Here is a 20000-nt window from a genome sequence, read left to right on the forward strand (position 1 = left end):
ACACACACACACACACACACACACACACACACACACACACACACACACACACACACACACACACACACACACACACACACACACACAATATCATGAATGCATTCAGCCAGTGAAAGCGTCTCTGGTTTCAGGACCATGGAGAGCCCCCCTATCTTCAGCCCTGATCAGAACCACAGACAGCTCCCACGAAGACCTCACAAGAGACATTACTGCCTGTAATGTGGCTGTAACATGGAGAGAGAGAGATAGAGAAAACGAGTCAGTTGATGTAGTTGAGTTATCAGAGCAACTGCATGGGTTCTTCCAACTCATGGAGACTATTTTCACCAAATAGTATTTTTGTTACCAGAGAAGAAGCAATAACTTTTTTTCGCCCTGACCCAACCTCTGTTTCAAATTCAAAGCCGGTTTCTAGGGGTGGTCTTCCACGATTCAAATCTTCGATAGAAAGATGTTTAGTCGAAGTCGGTTTGATATTCTAATTGTAAAGTTGTACATGTGTGGATTTGGGACATCCCATTTGGAAGTTGGGGTTGCTAAATAAGAGATACCGAAGCATTGCCTGGCGTCTACAAGGAAAAGCCTAAGTTATACAATGTTTTTTTGTGGGTGTGGTCTGCTTAATTTTTAAACCATTAAAGAGGATACAAGGTCAAATGCAAAATGTGTGCACAGCAGCTGCTATATTATACTACCTGCGCTGGTTAAAATGATTCCCTCCGTTGGTACTCGGGAGCACATTTTCAATGTTAACCTAAATGTAATGGTGCCATGTGAAATGGTACATTCGCATGTCATTCACTCTATAATCAGTGAAATTCTACATTCTCTTTAATGATGTAGGTGATACCATGATCCAATGTGTATCGCACATACTACTGCTTAATCAGGCAGAAAACACAGCTCTCCCTCTCCAGGGAGACCGGCCACTGATTGATTTGATAGATATTATGTTAATGACAGTATTGTATATAATCCTATATTATGGTATAAGTCCTGATGATACACTCGCCTTTTCCACCACCACATTACAAAATCATTATCCAAGCTACCATAGAAAAAGAACCGACCACCATAGCTCCTCTCCGATCCCCCTCACAAAACGCCTCCAGCTCCTGCCCCACCCGACGGCTTGCTGTTGCTCTGGGCCACGCAAACACATCCATTACACAAAGGTTACCTTGCACTTCCAGCTCGCGAAGTGGTCTGGCCAGTGCCAAAAAACACATGCATTAGCCTGGTAGCAGGAAGGCAGGAAGGTGAGTGGATACGGGGAGGGCCGCTGTGGGCCCTGGCCTCACCTGAGCTTCAGGCCCCACTCCCAAGGCCCCCAGGCTTTCTGACACCCTGGTCCCCCCCCCCTCCCGCCGCCAAGGGTTTTAACTTCAAAGGTCACCTCCATGCTGTTTACTTTGTATTGGAGTACAGAACTTCACAGCCCAAAACTATAGATAAAAGACACAGTGGACAACAGTGAAGACAATCGGCCTGAAGATAGTTAAATAAAGAGTATCTTGCATTCCCAGTTAATTAATATGTGGTAAAATAATATCGGAAAGAGGTGTTATAATTGACAGCTGGACTCATTTGTGTAACGCAACATGCAAGCACACTCTCTGTACTGTGTGGTCTTACAAGTTATCCACTGTCATCACTCTTGACAAAACTTACTTCACATTCAAGTTATTCAAAGCTCTTTGGTCTGTGCATCCGTCTTGCGTTACATCAACAAGTCCAAAACGACAAATAAATAAAAGTCAAAATTATTGTTGATCTGCTGTTGATCAGGAGAAGGTGGACCACAGTGGAGAGAGTTGAAGATACCTGAAGAAACTTCAGGAAACAGCGAGGCATTGAGAGAAACACTTCCTGTGACTCCAGGGGCGCGAGGCTCCTTGTGACAGTGTGATGGTGGGTTTAATTCGGCGTCGTGGCGTGGGTTTTGTTTACGCCACCGGATGTTTACTGGAGCGGTTGAGGTTACGGTTTTAAGGCTGTCTTTTTGTTTGTTCATCAGATTAGACTTCCCCTTCATTTCCACGAGGCACATGCTAAAATTGGCGCCCTGGCATTAATCATAGAATACCCAGGGCTGCAGAGGTGTTTGAGTGTGTGTGTGTGTGTGTTTGGTTTGTGTATGTATTTTTGTTTGTGTATGGGTAGAAATGTGTATTTGGTCGTGTCTCTTTGTGCAAATATGTTTGTTTGCATTAGTGTCTGTGTGTCTGCATGCATGTGAGGATGAGTGTGGGTGTGTTGTGTGTGTTTGTGTTTTTCTTGCCTCGTGAGACCCTCCAGATATTCATGTTTATGCTTTTTCAATGAAAGTCTGGCTTCGGCCTGGCAGCAATGGATTTCCAAATATGGATGCAGCCTTTTTTTTCCAGCCAATCAGAACAACGCTCTTGCTCTTTTCTTGCCGAATCTGTTTGTAAGTAAATCAAAAACCTATTATTTTCTGAGCCAAGCCATCTGTGCAGATTTTTGCTCTTCCTTTAATATTGTTATTCATTTTCTTTCAGTTTGAATTGTTCTGTAAGATTGCTAAACTTTCATTGGGCACCACCATTTTTTTTTTATTCTGCAGATTGAGGAGCTTGTTCATCGTGAACAAACTCCCGCCCCTTGATGCTGATTGGTCATATCATTGTAGCATTCATTGAAGAGGCTTTCAGCGGGATTGAGGTCAGATTGATCAGCAGGGAGAAACAGAATGTGAACTTGATTGGAGTAACTGAAATAATTCTGAGGTGGCAGAGTAATAATTTAAGAAAAGCAGAAAAGACAGATAAATCAATGAGGAGTGGGGATAAAACTATGCAAAAAAAAGAAAAATGTGTTCAAATATTTATATAGCCCATTTTAAGTCAACTCAGATACCAAAACAAAACAATTCCGGTAATAATATGTGAATAAATGTGTTTTTAAGTAAATCACGTTGGAGGTTTCAGTGGAGTTAATTATGACGATTCAAACCAGAGATTCAAACAGAGAATCTGCAAGCAAACAGAAACTCACGAGGGGATAAGGGGGTTCTTAGTTATTTCTTAGTGAATGGAGCCTTTGTTTAATATGATACGCTACATTTCGCTGGCTGTTGTCAACCGACCCTAATGCCAGGGTGTGACCGCCGTTTGACTACCAGTGATTTGAGGGCACACTCAAGCCAGGGTGGAGCCGGTGAAGACGCAACACAGAGCACCCAACTCTATGGATGGCAATGGGAAGGTTGAAGAATGAGAGCAGTAGCTTACGTAACACATATCAAATCACATATCATTACAATGATTTGGCCGATCAGGTTTAGTGGTCTTCAGCGGTCTTTAATATCTATATTCCCCCTATTTTGCTTCCTAAACTCATTGAGAGCCATTTATCTATTTATGTTCAAATATTAGAATATTTTTTACCAAAATGCCCTTTTAAATTCTTCCTCTTGGTGATATTAGTAATTTTATCATTGTGAAATATTATTCAAAGTTCAGTGTTTACAATGAATAATCTGAAAGAAATCAGTTGTCATTTTATAGAAACAATTTATTTTGGAAGCAAATATCGTTCAACTAAAATGTTGATGTTGTGCCCTTCTAAGCTGCGTCTTTGAGTCAATGTCGCTGGCGTGGCTGTCTCAGCGAAGCATAGCTAGTTGTTCAGCTGGGATTTGTGTCTTTGGTCCCGCAAGACATTTTACAAACGACTGAGTTGGATCCAACATTAACTTAGGTTGTGTAAGTGTTTTCCTTGGTCAGGCTCAGTCTTGACATAGACAGCATTTCATTTGGAAATTGTAAACAAAGCTGATGAATAGAGCTCATAAGTGAAGTACATGACAGTCCAGGACATGTTGCCAAGTACAATTACCTCTGGGTAAATTGTGGGGTTACATTTGTCTCGCAGCCATTGATTATCACAGGATTCCCCAAAACGTAAACGTTTTACCTCCTATGGTTCACGGTTCCTTCTTCTCCTGTGTCTGTTATCATGACAGATTCAATGGTTGAATCCCTAACATTGTTTGAGAAAATAATAATCTCAAACGTCAGCTAAAAAACTCCTTGGTTAATGGACAGGAGGAACAATAACTGTGACAGTATCAAGTTAACCTTGAGGTTAATCTAATTATACAGAATAACTTCTCAAAAGACTAATAACACTGTGTGTTTGTGTGTGTGTGTGTGTGTGTGTGTGTGTGTGTGTGTGTGTGTGTGTGTGTGTGTGTGTGTGTGTGTCTATGTGTGGTGGCAACCCGGCCATTGCCAATTAAGGAGATGAAGAGCACCTGAGGAACTGGTGGAGAAGCAGCTTAAATAGCCTGCTTCTCCACTCATTCGGGGCTCTCTCAGCCATGTGGCTCGTGCCGGGAGGGAGCCGAGTGAGAGACAGTCGCGGGAGAAGCCGGGAGCTGGAGCCACGCCGACCTCACCGACGGACCGGACACGGGACCCCTCACCCTTTTTGCCCCAGTGTGGAAGAAACTTGAGTTACTGCATGATTTCCCCTTTCTTTTGTGAGCTGCAGTAATAAAACCGTTGCACCGCAACTGTGCTCGAGCATTTGTTTCGGGAATCGCAGCTGCCGACGACCGGGGTTACCACATATGGTGGAGGATGCGGGCAACGCGATCCCTTGGCGTACCCCAGACCAGACCATGACGCAGCCGGAGACGACGTAGCCAGAGACGACGTAGCCAGAGACGACGCCGCCAGAGACGACGCCGCCAGAGACGACGTAGCCAGAGACGACGCCGCCAGAGACGACGACGTATCAACCCTCACGGTTCAGGACGCAAGTGATCTGCGGATCGGCTGATATAAAAAAAAAGAAAGTTGTGCGTTCACGTGATCAGCGCATGTTTAAAGGACAATTCTGGTATTAACAACATCAAGTATCGTAGCGAAATACAGTTTCTGTTTTATTTGGCGTTCGGTAAATTGCAGATTGCAATTTTTTTTTAATATTGACTATGCTTAAAGGAAGCAGGATTATTACCTAATTTTTAACTTTATTTTGTTTTTACACATTTGAAGATTTAATTTAAAGTCACATTTGTCTTATCTTCATTGTTGTTGATCCGAAAATGATTCGACCATGACTAAAGAACTGTGACACAATCCGAACCGTGAATTTTGTGATCCGTTGCACCCCTGGAGCCGACCTCACCGCTAACCGGACCCAGAGACCCCTCACCCTTTTTGGCCCCAGTGTGGGAGAAACTGGAGTTACTGTATGATTTCCCCTTTCTTTTGTGAGCTGCAGTAATAAAACCGTTGCACAGCAACTGTGCTCAAGCGTTTGTTTCGGGAAGCGCAGCCGCCGACGACCGGGGGTGCCACAGAGTGAGTGTGTGTGTGTGTGTGTGTGTGTGTCAGTGTGTGTGTGTATTTATCTCCACAATTAAGGAGTGAATAATTTTCAACAAAAGCTAAGAAATAAAATTAAATCCAACAAAAGACAACATGGAGCAAATTAGGAAGAGATGGGTTGGAGATTACAACGTCAGTTTACTGGAAAGGAAATCTGATCTGGGTGGAGAGTTGGAGGTTAAGCCCCAAAGACATACACCCATAACAAAATAGAAAAGAGCAAATAAATCATATTAATCCTGGCTAATTTGATGGGTTGGTCACCCAAAATGTATCCCTTGTGAACGATCCGCCAGCTAACATCCAAGTGGCAACGCATCTGCTTCTTCCATCCTAATACTCGTCTCTCTGCCCAAACAGAACTGTATTTTACGTGCGTCGTAGGAGCAGGGCTAGTAGCAGCGGGGAAGGCCAGGAGAGTTAGAGCACCAAGGAGAAGGAGAGGGAGACGGTAGGACAGTTGGACGGAAGAGAGGAGGGGGATGGTCAGCAGTGGCGGGGGGGGGGGGGAGAGAACAGCAGCAGAGGTTGACAGGGTAGGAGAGAGAGGTGGGGGCTGGTGGGGGTCATGGTGGACAGCGAGGGGATGCATCACAGGGGTTAGGGGGGGACAGGGAAGGACAAGACGACGTGGGACACATCTGTGTGTGGCCGCAGTGATCCGGCCCTGTGTGGGGTACACCGGAGCACTGCGACACTGGGGTCACCTGTCGCAGGGAGGGGGGGGGGGGGGGGAGGGAGTAGGAGTATGTGTGCCTACGAGACTGCGTGTGTGCGTTTGTGTGCTGCAGACAGGGGGAGAAGATAGAGCATATTTTTGAATTAGGAATAATTTAAGACGATTACCATGTTTGTTTTGTGACAGTGGTATACCTTAGCCATATGCCCCTGTCACAAGGCCTGCACTGAATTTGTCACGACTCAAAGGCAATATCTTGGTGCACCTCCTAGTATTATACACAAAATGGTCACATTGTAGCATTTCTTCATCTCCCTGCTCCCTTTGCCCATATCATCGGCATGACCTTGGGTACTAGCGGTAACGTAGTTGGTATCAACATGCAGGGTTTGATGCTAAATTAATATTATGAATTAATTATTATATACAGAGCTGGTCTTCCCGACTCAGTACAGATACAGCAGAGGGACTTTGAAGCCGATAATATTGAAGAAGGAACTAATGAGGGGATATATTTTTCCACAAAATGTGCAAAATTGTGCGATTGCAAAAGGCTCAAGGAGCCTTATTTTTTGATAGTTAGTTTAGTATTTTGTCTCTCGTTATTATCCATTTTTCTCAGTGCAATGCTTTTATTTTTAAGGAAACATGTAAACAATACGATAATTGTTATTTTTTCCTTGACATTTGTTGGAGAGAATACTTATATTGCTTTAGGTTGAGGAAAATAGTCTCAGCCGGTGGAATACTTCCTGTTTGTTTAAAATTGGAAAGAGTTTCGGGTTGTGCATGAGAAGAGATGAGGTGGTGTCTCTTTTGCTGCAGGCAAAAAGGAAGCCACAGTGCTGCCGTAGCAGTTGGTGAATAATAACAGGGAGATACTGTATATAGAGATGTGCAATTTATTGAAAATAATATTCATAAGGTATCATGGAGTGTGTTTTTACAAATAACTTCGAAATTCGAAATAATTGGTTTAGCAACATTTGCATACTTACTATCAAATCGGACATTTGAATGAATTCAAAATCAAACTCTATCTCTTCGTATCATAATACAAAATATAAAAATAAACTATGTATTCAGTTCACCTAGCCCCCATCATACCCATCCCTAGAATGGAAGATAAATATGTCAAATCAAACCGTAAATCTTGGATGGTACAAACTTATTATTTTTTTTTCATTTCCTGAGCATGACTTTGGGAAGGAATAAAGTTATGCGTAGGAAAGCGGTGATGATGTTGTGCCGCGTCGGACGCATTTATCCGCAGCGTTTCAACAGGGAGCCTGTGTGTTATGGCTGACGGCAAGCCCTGGCGTCTCGTCTTCTGCCGACAGTTCTCAGGGAATCAAACTTGTGTGCTGTGTTCTTTCGGTTGGAAGGGATGCTGCCGTTCCAGTACCCTGTTAGTATTTTGTCATTTATCAAACGCTGCTTCATCATTAAAGGTGCAACATGTAAAAATTGGCAAACTGCTAAATTCCTTCTCCAAAAAATAAGGGGAAGCATATTACCAAAATGTTTTGGTATCACTATTACAAGAAACAAGGAAATGCACGGTTTGGTCTTTCCTCCTCCTCGCCCCCCCCCCCCCCCACCCTCCCCCTCAGCCCCAATGGCATTACCCCACTTGAAGTAGAATAACGTTTACTGTTCAAAGTTATTCTGTACTTTGGTGTCAGGTTGTCAGTTTTTCTGCTTCAACTGTTCCAGCGTTGTGATTATTATGAGCTTCAACTAGTGCCAGCATTAAATTTTTCAATGTTTCATTGACATGATGGACCAGAGATTAGAACCCGGCCCCTGGGCAGCGGTTCATTCTCACGGATATGACAGCGCCTCTTGAGGTATCAAGTGGTTTTACCAGATGTTACGAGCCAGCGCTAACTGCTCACTCACTATTAATCATTACATACAGGTTTTGTCGTAAGATCAAAACGGTTATTTCCTCATATTCTGTTGATAATTGTAGTTCATTTTAGAATGTCAATACTAATTATCTCACATGTTGCACTTTAAGGCAGCACTTTTTCCCGACCCAGATGTTCTGGGTTCGATCTCCCATGTGCCCAACATAACATGCATGAGGTATCCACGAGTGGGATGCATGAACATCCTTAATGACAAAATTGACTGAATCTCTTTGTATTAAAGCATCTGCAGAATGGCTCAATATAAAAATAGATACATAAATAAAGGCACAATTCATTAAAGAGCAGATGGGGGATGAGGCATGGTACTCCAGGATGCCAACAGGTAGACTACAGACATTTGGGGTTGAAACCAGAACAGTCAGGCCATGAGTTGAAAACCCCTAACAACTAGAACATCCTGTCCCCTGCATTCTCTCACTGTGTTTGCATTCGAGAGCTCCTGACATTTTCACAATTGCGGTGGCTAACCTTCTCGGATGAGCATAATGGCTGTCGTTGATTTGAATGTCACCGCTGATGGTTGTTCATTAGCGTCTTGGCTGATTGTCTTTGTTGTGCTCAATGTTTTAAACACTGGGCTAATCATGTGCAAGGTCAGGTTCTCCGCACCTTAGGGGAATGAAATGGTTTGGATTAATACTGCAAACATATTGAAAGCGAACACAATCTAGTCTAGTCCAACTAATCTGATTGAATTGAATCGGGTGTGGTATTGTCTAATCTAAAGTATTTTTTCTAACGTCCTAGGATTTCCTTGAATTGTTTTACATGAACATTGAATTCAGAATTTCCATTCACTCTCTTTAATAAATGTAACAATATATTTACCTAATGCAAAAATATGTGGAAGAAAAAAAGAAAATAGCAAATATACCATTAAAAGGGTTTTACTTTTCTCTATCTCAAGGTCTTTCCTCCTTGAGTGGCGGAGACTGCGCTCCACATTCTGGGATTATTTAGATGTCACAGATGTACTTTTATCTTGTCCTACAGTGTGGCATTTACTTGCTCTTTAAATCATTTTCACACTAACTGCAAGCACGGGAAGCCAAAGGTTACCAAGTCGTTATCAATGTCAAAGCAAAAAGTTACAAATGCCTCTTCTACTGTACCCTGGCCTTGTTTGGAAATATATTTCCTTTATTTCAGTTATTCAGAAAGGGGTTTCATTTAAAGTAATGTCCAGCAATTTACATCTTATTGTTCAAATCGGGTTTAGGGCATCCTGCTCAAGGATGTGAACATAATCTTGTTCAAACTTAGAACCTTTTGGGCCACATACAAGCTACAAGACTACCCCCCCCCCCCCTGTTTTGCTGATACTGGAGGCTGTTCAGTGGGAGCAATGCAAGCTATTTGTTGCAAGTATGTTTAGATAATGTCCTTATATATTTAAGAAATGATTTACATTCACGTATGCATGGCTGTGCACAGTTTAATGACTAGATTAATGAGATTATGTATATTTAATTAAACTGCATTGTTAAATAGCAACGGCCCATTTGAACAAGAGCTGCAGTAGGCCTACTTTCAATTAGAAGACTAGAAACCGTGACATTTAGTCATCGCTTGGAAGAGCAACTGTTGTGAACATATTGATGTGTTTCACAAAGGGAATGTAAATCTGTGTTTTGCTTCTGACGAGGTTAATTAAGGACCTGACATGCCTTTTCGCATGTGCAATGGGAACAATATCTGGTAGCACTTTACAATAACTGCCACTTTGAAGCACTAATAAATCAGCCTTAAATACCAAATAAATCATTTATAAAGCATTTTCTCAACATGAATACTAATTAGTAAACAGTTATTATGCAATTAAAAACGATTAATAAGATAATGAGATAATGGTTTATAAGATTATTTATAAAGTATGTCTTGATGATTGACACACTAATTAGGATGTGTTAATTACGTTTTATAAACAAAATATTATGCAATTCATGATTAGTTCAGGTAGTAAGAAAGCATTAGTTATGTTTTTAGTGTGAGCTTATCTTCATCTTAAGTGTGGACGTACCATTAGCAGAAGTACTTTTTCCCACTTTCAGATGACAAATTACTTAATGCTATGTTACTCCTTAAACTAATCAGGACTAGCAACATTATTAAGTTATATAAAGCATTGACACATTGTAGCTTGTAATGGTCAATTTACACTTATTAATCATGAATACTTATTATGAATTGCATATAGAGTATTCAGGTAGGAACAATACTTTATAAATGATTCCAATATTAAATACGTTATTTATGCTCCAAAATTGCAGTTTTTATAAAATTATTGCATGTTATTTAACTATTTAACTGACTAAGTATTGTCTAACAATGACAAAAAAATTATAACAAATCTATAAATGCAATGTACAGCAGTACTCCAATATGAGTTTTGAAGATTAACGCTTTTTTTTTGTTTTGAGTCCCTACGGAGCATTTATCTACAGCCCTTTCTAATATCTCATCACATCTTCTCCATCGCAACAAATCTTTTCCATTGTACGAATGATGCCAAATTATTGTAAAATGGAGCATTGTGGTGATTAAGAAGAACACGATAGTTTACTTTTGTAGGATAGTCTGATGGAGGACGAGAAACAAACTGCTATTCTACTAATGATGTCTTCAGAGAGGTGGAGATTAGGTTTACAACTCTTATTTTGAAAGAAATCAAGTCATTTCCAGGAAGCCTCAAGGCACAAACCCACCAAAAAGAAACACATTAACACAAATTAGCTTTTTATATATATATTGTTATGATGCAAAAGACGTTATTTCATTATTTTCCTCATCAACTTTTACAGGGAAACAAAATTACTTTTGGTTTTACGGAGATAGCTAGTATTCAGTATTCACTCTGTGTGGCAATCTGATGTATAAAGTAATGCATAAATGTCCTTATTAATATCAGCTTTGTGTGTGTGTGTGTGTGTGTGTGTGTGTGTGTGTGTGTGTGTGTGTGTGTGTGTGTGTGTGTGTGTGTGTGTGTGTGTGTGTGTGTGTGTGTGTGTGTGTGTATGCTTGTGGTCTGTTTGTGTTCATTGGCAAGATTGTTCAATATCCTTCTTAAATTTAAACTATGTGAGCATTAATATGTCCCTGGTACGTACTGGATGGAAACAACTAGAACACTAAGCAAATAAAGAAAGACACTCAAGACCACTATCCCACATTATGGTCGGGGGGAAGGGGGAGAAAGATGGGCTGAGAAAGAATGTGATATGAGGGAGCGAGAGGGAGAGATTATTCATGTGAGCCATATGGCCTCATGTTGCTGAGGGGAACATTTTTCTTGGACATTTATAACACAGTTCTTCTCACCATGTCCCTGCAGAATTAATGCTACTGGCGTTAATGACAGCATGCATTGTATTAGCAATATGATAATTATTCCCACAGTGCGACTCATTTATAATACCTTTCCTTCTTCAACCCCTTCGTCTGCAATTTATAGTCTGTGACAGCTTTTTGTGTGTCTGTGTGTGTGCTTTTGTGTTCTTCATTGTCAATTGCCTCACACGCTACCTACTCACTTATTTTGTAGCCACCCCAACAATGGTGGTAATCTCTTCCACTTTAATGTCATTTAGCTTTAGCCAAATGAGAACATCAAACGAGGATGCTCGCGCGACGCCACCAGAATGAGCCTGTATTTCCCCACACAAACGCTGATTTACACCCACTTGTCTCCAACAATGTGTCTGGCTTTTTGATAAGTGTCCATAGGCACCTGTCTGTCCCCCCCCCCCCTCCCCCCCACCACCACACCTTAAGGTAGGGCCGGCCTCGCCGCTGACGGGATTTTCTCCGTCGAAGGATGGGTGTGGGGATCGCTGAAGAACAGAGAGAGGATGAAAAAGAGGCATGGGAGAGACAGAGTGCCGTTGAAAGGATGGAAGGAGGCTGCGGGGGGAGGGAGGGGGAGGTGTTGGACAGGGCGAAGGCGTGATTTCACTCGATGTATGGCGACGGTGACAGCTCACAGGCAACATGTGCACAGTCAAATGAAATGTAGCCACTGTGGATTCCTGTGCATTGCACTTCTCCTTGTGTAGGCTTACGTTTGTGTGTCTGTGTGTGTGTTGTTGTGTTTGTGCACACAATTACGTCGCTGGTGCAACATGGAGAGAAAATGTGCACTCCTAATTCACACAAAAACTGGCACAGAAGCATATAGCCTTCTCGGTGCGTGCTTCATACGCAGCCATGTTATTATACGTTTAGAGAAACACATCTGGACTGTGTTCCATTCAAAACTAATTGGTCTTTCTTACATCCCTAGACCGTATTGAGCACATGTGTTAATTAATGGTGGAATTGAGGGAGTTGTGTGAATTGGAGATAGTTAGTGTGAATCTGAGCATCCCATGTTATGGGAGGCTTATTGGATGTTTACGTTACAGCTACAATTTTCCAATGACATTCCTAGACCCTTTTCTCAGTGGCATCATCTTAAGACATCCCCCGGTGTCCCTCATAACACTATTGTCTGCTCTTGTTATGTACTAGGGCACGGTTAGAGGCCTAACACTAGTAACGATTAGATTTTGATCTAACGCTGACACGCTGCGGGGCCCTCCCAGCTCCAGAAGAGGCCTGGCTGGACGTGGGTCCCAGCTGCGGTGGTGATGGCGGTGGTGGTGGTGCTGCTGTTGGTGGCGCATGGGAGGTGGCGTTCAGGGGGGAGGGGCTGTTGGCCCTCTCATTGTTTATGAAGGACAAAAAGCGTTGAGTGTGCCACCGGCGGGAGATAAGGGTTGATTTATGAGCACCTGTCAGCCCCGTGGCAGGTGAACATGCACTTCGACGGGCCGCCGTCTGCCTTTTTCCACGGCCATCACATACTACCCCCCCCCCCCCCCCCCTCCCCCCGGGAGGCGAAGGGTGGCCAGGGCGATCACAACACTCGCCTGGATGTCAGCTGGCATGCAAGCAGGCGCTCTTTATTAGTTAAACTGGAATTATCTGGGATTCCGAGGGAAATATGAACATCTCTCTGAACAATGCAGCTATGATTGTCCAATGAGATGAGAGATTCATAGACCCTTTCACAGTGGCGGTGATCCTCTTAAGACTAATTGCCTGCTCTTTTAAGGTACTCGGGCACGGCAAGCAGCCTAAAACTAATGAAGATTTCACAGATTTACAATGGACAATGTGCCTTGTCCATGTAAGTAGCAGCCTGTAAGAAGTGTTATGAGCAACCCCTGTGTTTGTCCTATGATAACACCTCTGTGAAAGGGTCTGCTGGCTAATGCAGCTGCTATCAACCAATGGGATGAGGGATATATCTGAGCAATGCAGCTTCAATCAACCATTGAGAGGACTGACTCATCGTTCAGTTACCTGACCATGCAGCTCCATTCAACCAATGAGACGAGAGACTTATCATTCAGTTACCTGAACAATGCAGCTTAATTCAGCCATTGAGACGAGACAGTATAATAAGTAACATTAGGGGGAGACTGTAATTGGAAAATTATATTTTTAGTATAGTACAGTTCCTGTAAATTGCCATTTGTTGATTGTGCCTTTTCACTGACACCCTCGGTTGGTCAAGGGTCAAAGGGACCCAACTGAGAAATCCCAGAGCTGTTCTCAGCCTTCCCGAGAGCTGTGCCACTGTATAACAAGTCCTTGATTTTGCCAATGCATCTAAGAGCTCTAAGAGAGACACAGGGCGAACTCCCATCTGAGGCTTGGGATTAATTAATGTTTCTTGTATGCTAATGAATGATAAACTACTCAAATGAACTAGCCTAATTTTTATAAGTTTGGATAACTCTTTTGTCTTAAACAGTTCCCACCACAAGTCACACAAAACAATGAGACACAAGAGACTTGAACACTCTGGATTATGTGATTCAGAGACAACTAAACGTGTCACATTCTTGTAGCCTCAAAGCGAGAGCTCTTTGAAATCGCACCTATTAAAATGTGCTTTTCGTGGCATGTCTGTGAATAGCCGCGGCTTGCTCTTTGTGTATTCATCCCATGGATTAGGAAGAAGAATAGCTGGTGGTGCTTCAGGCATTAGTACTCTCTGTTCTTCTTTAGTGGTTCACTGAAACAAGTGCTGTGACTACTGTGCTCATGCTGTTTCAATGCAGCACATGTTATGTTATGTTTCCATATTAAGAAGTATTTTCTATGCAAACAGCTTGAAAATCAATGTGGACTGTATCTTGTTGAATGTAAAACCGATTATTCTACTGCATTGTTGAATACTTGTTTCTGATTGGTCAAAACGTTCCAAGGTTGTGCATTATTTTTAAATAACCGGACACATCCACATTTTAATGGTTCTTAATGAATACGCTAAAAATACAACAACAACAACTAACCAATGTCTAATCTTTGTTGGTATCTGTGGTATAAACGGAAATATTACTTTATTCCTTTCATATTATGGGGAAACTAAACACCAGAGGGATGTGATTATAAGAACCTAATTAGACCATAGCGTGCTTACCGTTGATTGTTAACTCTACAGTAGCTGTGATAAGATTGGTTGGAAGGTTAGCAAGCCCATTTGGACTTTATGATGCAATAACCTCAGCGTGTTTATGTTTTGGATTGAAATTGAAATAACTGAGGTAAATCTCTTCTCTAGGCACCGTGTTTCACTTGGTTATTAATACTGATTCATTCACAGGAATATGGTAGCTTAAATGTAAAACCACTATACTATATAGAGAATTTTATAGAGAGCAAGAGTCAAGAAAGAGTCTGACAGACACTTCCATCCACTAATCTCAGAACCTTTTGCAGCGCTGGTTGTCTGTCTGTGTGACAGTCTGGGTGACAGCCACAGTGTGTTTCAGAAACAGAAAACTTGAGAAGTTGATAAGGGCAGGAGTGTGTGAAGAGCAAGGGGTGGGACAACAAAAAGAGCAACTGCCATCCTGCCTGTGTAACTCTCCAGGTGACTTGAGGAAATCTCCAGCAATACATACACACTCCAATAATATTAACATTTGGAGGATTTTTTGTGACCATATTTAATATTTGAATGGGTGAAATGTGTACCATTTAGTTGCATTGAGCGGCAAGGTTTCAGATTACAACCAACTGAATACACACTGGCCTGTAAGGTGCCAGTACGTACTTCCAAAAATATCTCATCATCTACAACAGCCCCAAGTAGCAAAGAGTCAAGTGATGAGGTTGAATAGGTCTATCATTTTTTTTTTGTTATTAAGACTGTGAAACTTTCGGTCATATCTTACAAGTAAGAAAGCAATCCTAAAATAAGATGAAATAGCGTCCTCTCTAGAGCTGTTTGTTCGTAACATGTAAACAAAGAGTGTGGAATGGTTCAGCCAGCAATTGTTATTGAAGAAATCTCTATTGGATTTCATTGATAATATTATTTACATCATTATCAAATAGCATTGACTATCAATGTGTCCAGATAATTTAAGCTATGAGCTAGTTGAATTACATATTGTAACTTTGAACAGCCAAATCACTAATAAGCAGTTAACGTAGGCCTACCTGTAATGGAACGGCCACCTTTCTAGATTAATTTCCATTGAAACGGTATAGTTGCTTCCACAATAGTGTAATTGTAAAAAAAAAAAGCCCCTCTGAATGATGTTAATCCGGGGGCTCAGTGCTAGGAGTGTGCTATACTGATTGCAGATAATGTGACAAGACTTCCACGTATCAGCACTCTGCAACCCCCTCTCTTAAGGCTAGCACCATTACCTTACTTATTGACCATATTAGCTTTTACCGTAATGACATCACTTTGGAGTCATTATTGAAAAGCCCAACAGCTGTTGGAAGCGTTAAAAATGAGCCTTTTCACCATTTGCCGCTTACTGACTGCTCAGAATGAAAATACCCACACATAGCCTAATGGCTGCTTGGTGTCACCGCATGGCAGAGCCATGGAACCGGGTCGCTTTCCCTTTGGTGTCGCATAGGGAAATAGTCTCTCCATTCTCTCTGGTGGTGTCAGCATTTATTATTTGTGTCACACCATGACCGTGGGCGACGGGCGAGGACACCTTCATCTTCATCGCATGCATCGTTCGTCTGGCGGTGCCCTGTGTGAGCCCGCTCGGCTCTGTGGGAAAGTGTTCTATTAGCCGCCGTGACTCAGGCGCGGCTGATGCAATCACTGGAAAGGTAGAGTTCTCAATGAGTTTCCATGCGACAACACGTGCACTCTGTGAGTGTGCAGTAGCGCTGAGCTCATTCAGACGCTTTGACCTTTTCTGCTGTCTGTGGGAATTTGCGGCAGAGCGTCTCACTTTGGCCCGAGATGATGAGCCCATTTGTCGGCTTTTCAAAGAGGAGTAGTTTCACACGTTGGGTAGGCTAATTGGTAGAGGTGATGTGAAGTGATTTATGGTGCAGTTGTAGCGAAAGAAAAAAGCATATATAAATCGATAAAAAGGTGGATTTTCTATTGTTTAAGTGTTCCTGTGTGAATTTGAACAATATCCTACTTAAACTGTATTCTAGACCACATGACTTCAAGACTAAGCTAAAAATAAACCAGTATGCTGTAATAAAAACCAACACATCTGAACTAAATATTAGTGCATCATTAGTATGATATGAAACTTTAATATGTGAGAACACAAACAAAAGCCAAACTTACGGCCTCAGCTTACCAGCTCAAATGTGTTACACAAACACATTCTTGTGTTCAAAATTTGCCTTCATTTTAAACAATTATACTTGTGTAGCCTCTATGAGGATAAATGAAATAGCATAAAAGATGAATGGCCTGCCGAGCTCAGGAATAAAACCTCAAGTGGCATCACTTAAACAACTGATAGATGGGCTGTTTTGATATGTGAACACACAAAAGCTTTAAAGGTCCCATGGCATGAAAATCTCACTTTTGTAAGTTTTCTAACATTAATATGAGTTCCCCTAGCCTGCCTATCGTCCCCCAGTGGTTAAAACTTGCATTCGGTGTAAAACGAGCACTAGGTATCCTACTCGCCTTTGAAAAAATGGAAGCACTGGCACGCTGATTTTGAATGTGGCCCCATATGTTGTCATAAGGGGCCAAGTTACCTCCCCTTTCTCTGCCTTACCCACCCAGAGAATTTGGCACGCCAATGAGACAATGAGCTACGACCGTGCGAGCGCCACATGTGTGTGTTTGTGTGTGATTGCACACACTGTAACGGAAGTGTTGTACACTTCTTTGTTATTTGGATAACCATTCTGCTGTTGGTGTTATGGCGCATAACGTGTCAGTTTTTTGACGTCTGTTATTTCCACAACGAGACTCTAGTTGGGGTTATCTCAGCCATGGTTGAGAAGGAATTGGGGGAAAGGAACTCAACCATATTCCCTGAAGTCATGAACCACGACATGGGAGAAAGGGATTGTTGCCCGTGGTTGTCTCCCTCTGGAGCCTCGCTGCCTGCCGCCCGCTGACGCAAGGGACCACCGCCGCAAGGCACCACGTCTGAAGTAGACTAAACCGCACGCTGACCGCTGCCGGCTGCAGAACGGCTCGTAGTGGCTGTAACTCTGCAACACGGCTGAATTTCGGGAACGTCTTCAAATACTATGTTATGGGCCCACTAATATCTATATTAAAGCATCCATAAAGTAGCATGCCATGGGACCTTTAAATCCATAGCTCTATCTAGGCCACATTAATGGATTATCTGTTCAGATTAATCTTTATGCAAATCAATACAACAGAAATTTTAAATCAATAAGAAACAAATAGATGAGAATTTATTGAACAAAATTCACAAAGCAAATTAAAAAGTGCAGAATACTGTATGGAAATAAATATCTTTGCAGTGATAAACTAGCAAAGTTCACACTCACACACACACAGAACAATGCTGGTTATTAATTATAAGTCATGCATAATAATGTTCAGGTCCCGGTTGCACAGCAAGTGCAGACCGCTTTGGTGAAGCAGTGGGGCTGACCTCATTCCCCCTTCATAACAAAGCCTTTCCACCACGAGGCTGAGGCGTAGCGAATATGTCTCGAAGAGCTGACTGTTCGAGGAGAAGAGGGGAGCATCTGACGAACATATGCGCTTGTCACGCTTTGTGTCGACCGTGTTCTCACAGTTAACTGCCCCGATATACACTCTGTTTAAATATCACTTAGCAACAGGTCTGGCTGTCGTATCTATGTGTCAGAATTTTGTTAGTTGCACAGAGTGCAAAAAGAAAGATCCACACACACACATGCTTTTCCTGATTTAAATTTAACAAATATGTGTGTTTAAACTGCATGTGAATAGAAACTGAACACCATCCTTTATCTTCAGAAACCAAGCACCTTTTAACAATGACACCCCCATTTTAGAAGTGGAATTGGGATGTTGGTTTGTTATGTTTTTTAGGTCATAGTTTAGTAATTAATATTGTAATGATTTGTCATTCTGGGGAGACAATGTTGTGTTTGAATCTGCAAGAGCGTGGCAAAAAAGTTTGTACTAGCGTAGTTTAACGTATATTTACTTTGATTTTGCATTTTACAGGACTACAACTCTCTTGGGTCCTTTCAGTATGGTTGAGTACAGCTAACAAAATCCTGCAATGCTTTTTTATGAACAACCCTATATAAGAGCTGTACAGATTGAGCAAGTGGTAAGCAGCGCACAAGGCAGTTATCCAGACACGCTCAGAGAGAAGAACTGTCTGTCACCTTTTCTAATTAGCCACCATTCACCAAACACTGAACCTCTGCACAACTGACAAATAATAGAAGGTTCCCTACAGCTACATGTACTTGATCGCACGCAAACACATCCCTCAGCCGACGGGTACCGCCCCACTTAATTTTCGAAAGCTGATTCATTTGGTGCACCCTTTTAAAATTGTATTTCCCCGGACACACGTTGCTCCAAACTCAACATTTATTGCTGCAGACCAACTTCATTCATTTGCACCATCATCACCGGCTGCATGAGCTTCAGTAGGAGGCCTGCTGGCACAACTCCACATGGAAGTGGGGCCCTAACTACTAACGTATTCCTCCATTACTTTGGTTAATGAAGGAGGAAAAGAATGATATATAGTCATTTCATTTTCCCTTTTGCCGTTGTTTTTTACACACCAACGTCATTAGTCGACTCATTATTCTTCTAGAATGTCCATGCCTGCCCGGTCTGTCCCTCTTGCACTACTATGGATGGAGGAGGGCTTCCTCCTGTGTGTTCTCTATTTCCTCCAGTTTTTACTGAGACTTTGCTAAACTTTTTAAGGGTATAGGGTGATGGGATGCCATTGAATCTGGGCTGTCTGAGACTTTAGCTTTGATAATGGCCTGACATATTTATCATTGGTAGCGCCTGAGTGAATTCCTCATTTATAAAGCATTATTCATACATATTTATTATCATTAGTAAGCTGTTCATAAGCAGTTATAAATTATTAATAAGATAATTAGATAATGTTTGATTAGATCATTTATACAGTGTAAGTTAATCATTTAAAAACTATTAACAATTAGTTAAAGGGGACATATTATGAAAACAACACTTTTCCTAGGATTTGGGGTGTTGTTTTTGGTCTGTACATGATGAGATATGCATTTCTGAATGTACCCCGCCTGCAGTTACCAAAGGAGCGAGTCAGTTTCGGCGCCCCCACCTACATAGGAAGGGGACACACTTAAATATTACCTCCCACTTCCCCACTCCCCTCCAAGCAGAGCATAGCTCAGATTTGGTGGACCACCGGTTGAGCAGCTCCAGCGGGGGGAACTGTTGTAGGGATTGTACTCCCGGAGCTGTGCTGCCGGGCTGCTGCCGAAGCTTCGGCGGCAGTCCGGCCGCGGTCGAAGCCGTCCGGCCGCTGCCAGTCCGGCAGCTCCGGCGGTGTACTCCGGGAGTTGAACTGCCGCAGAAGCTGGCAGATCCGGCAGGGGGGAGCTAGGCGGCAGTCCGGCAGCCTAGCTCCAGGAGTACAATCCCTTTCTCCTCCATGTCGCAGTTCATGGACTTCAGAGAGTCAAGGCCAAAGTTCCTTTCCACCAATTCTCCTCAACCATAATAATAATAATAATAATAATTCATTT

Source organism: Gadus morhua, chromosome 20 (genome assembly GCF_902167405.1).
Source record: "Gadus morhua chromosome 20, gadMor3.0, whole genome shotgun sequence".
Lineage (NCBI taxonomy): Eukaryota > Metazoa > Chordata > Actinopteri > Gadiformes > Gadidae > Gadus > Gadus morhua.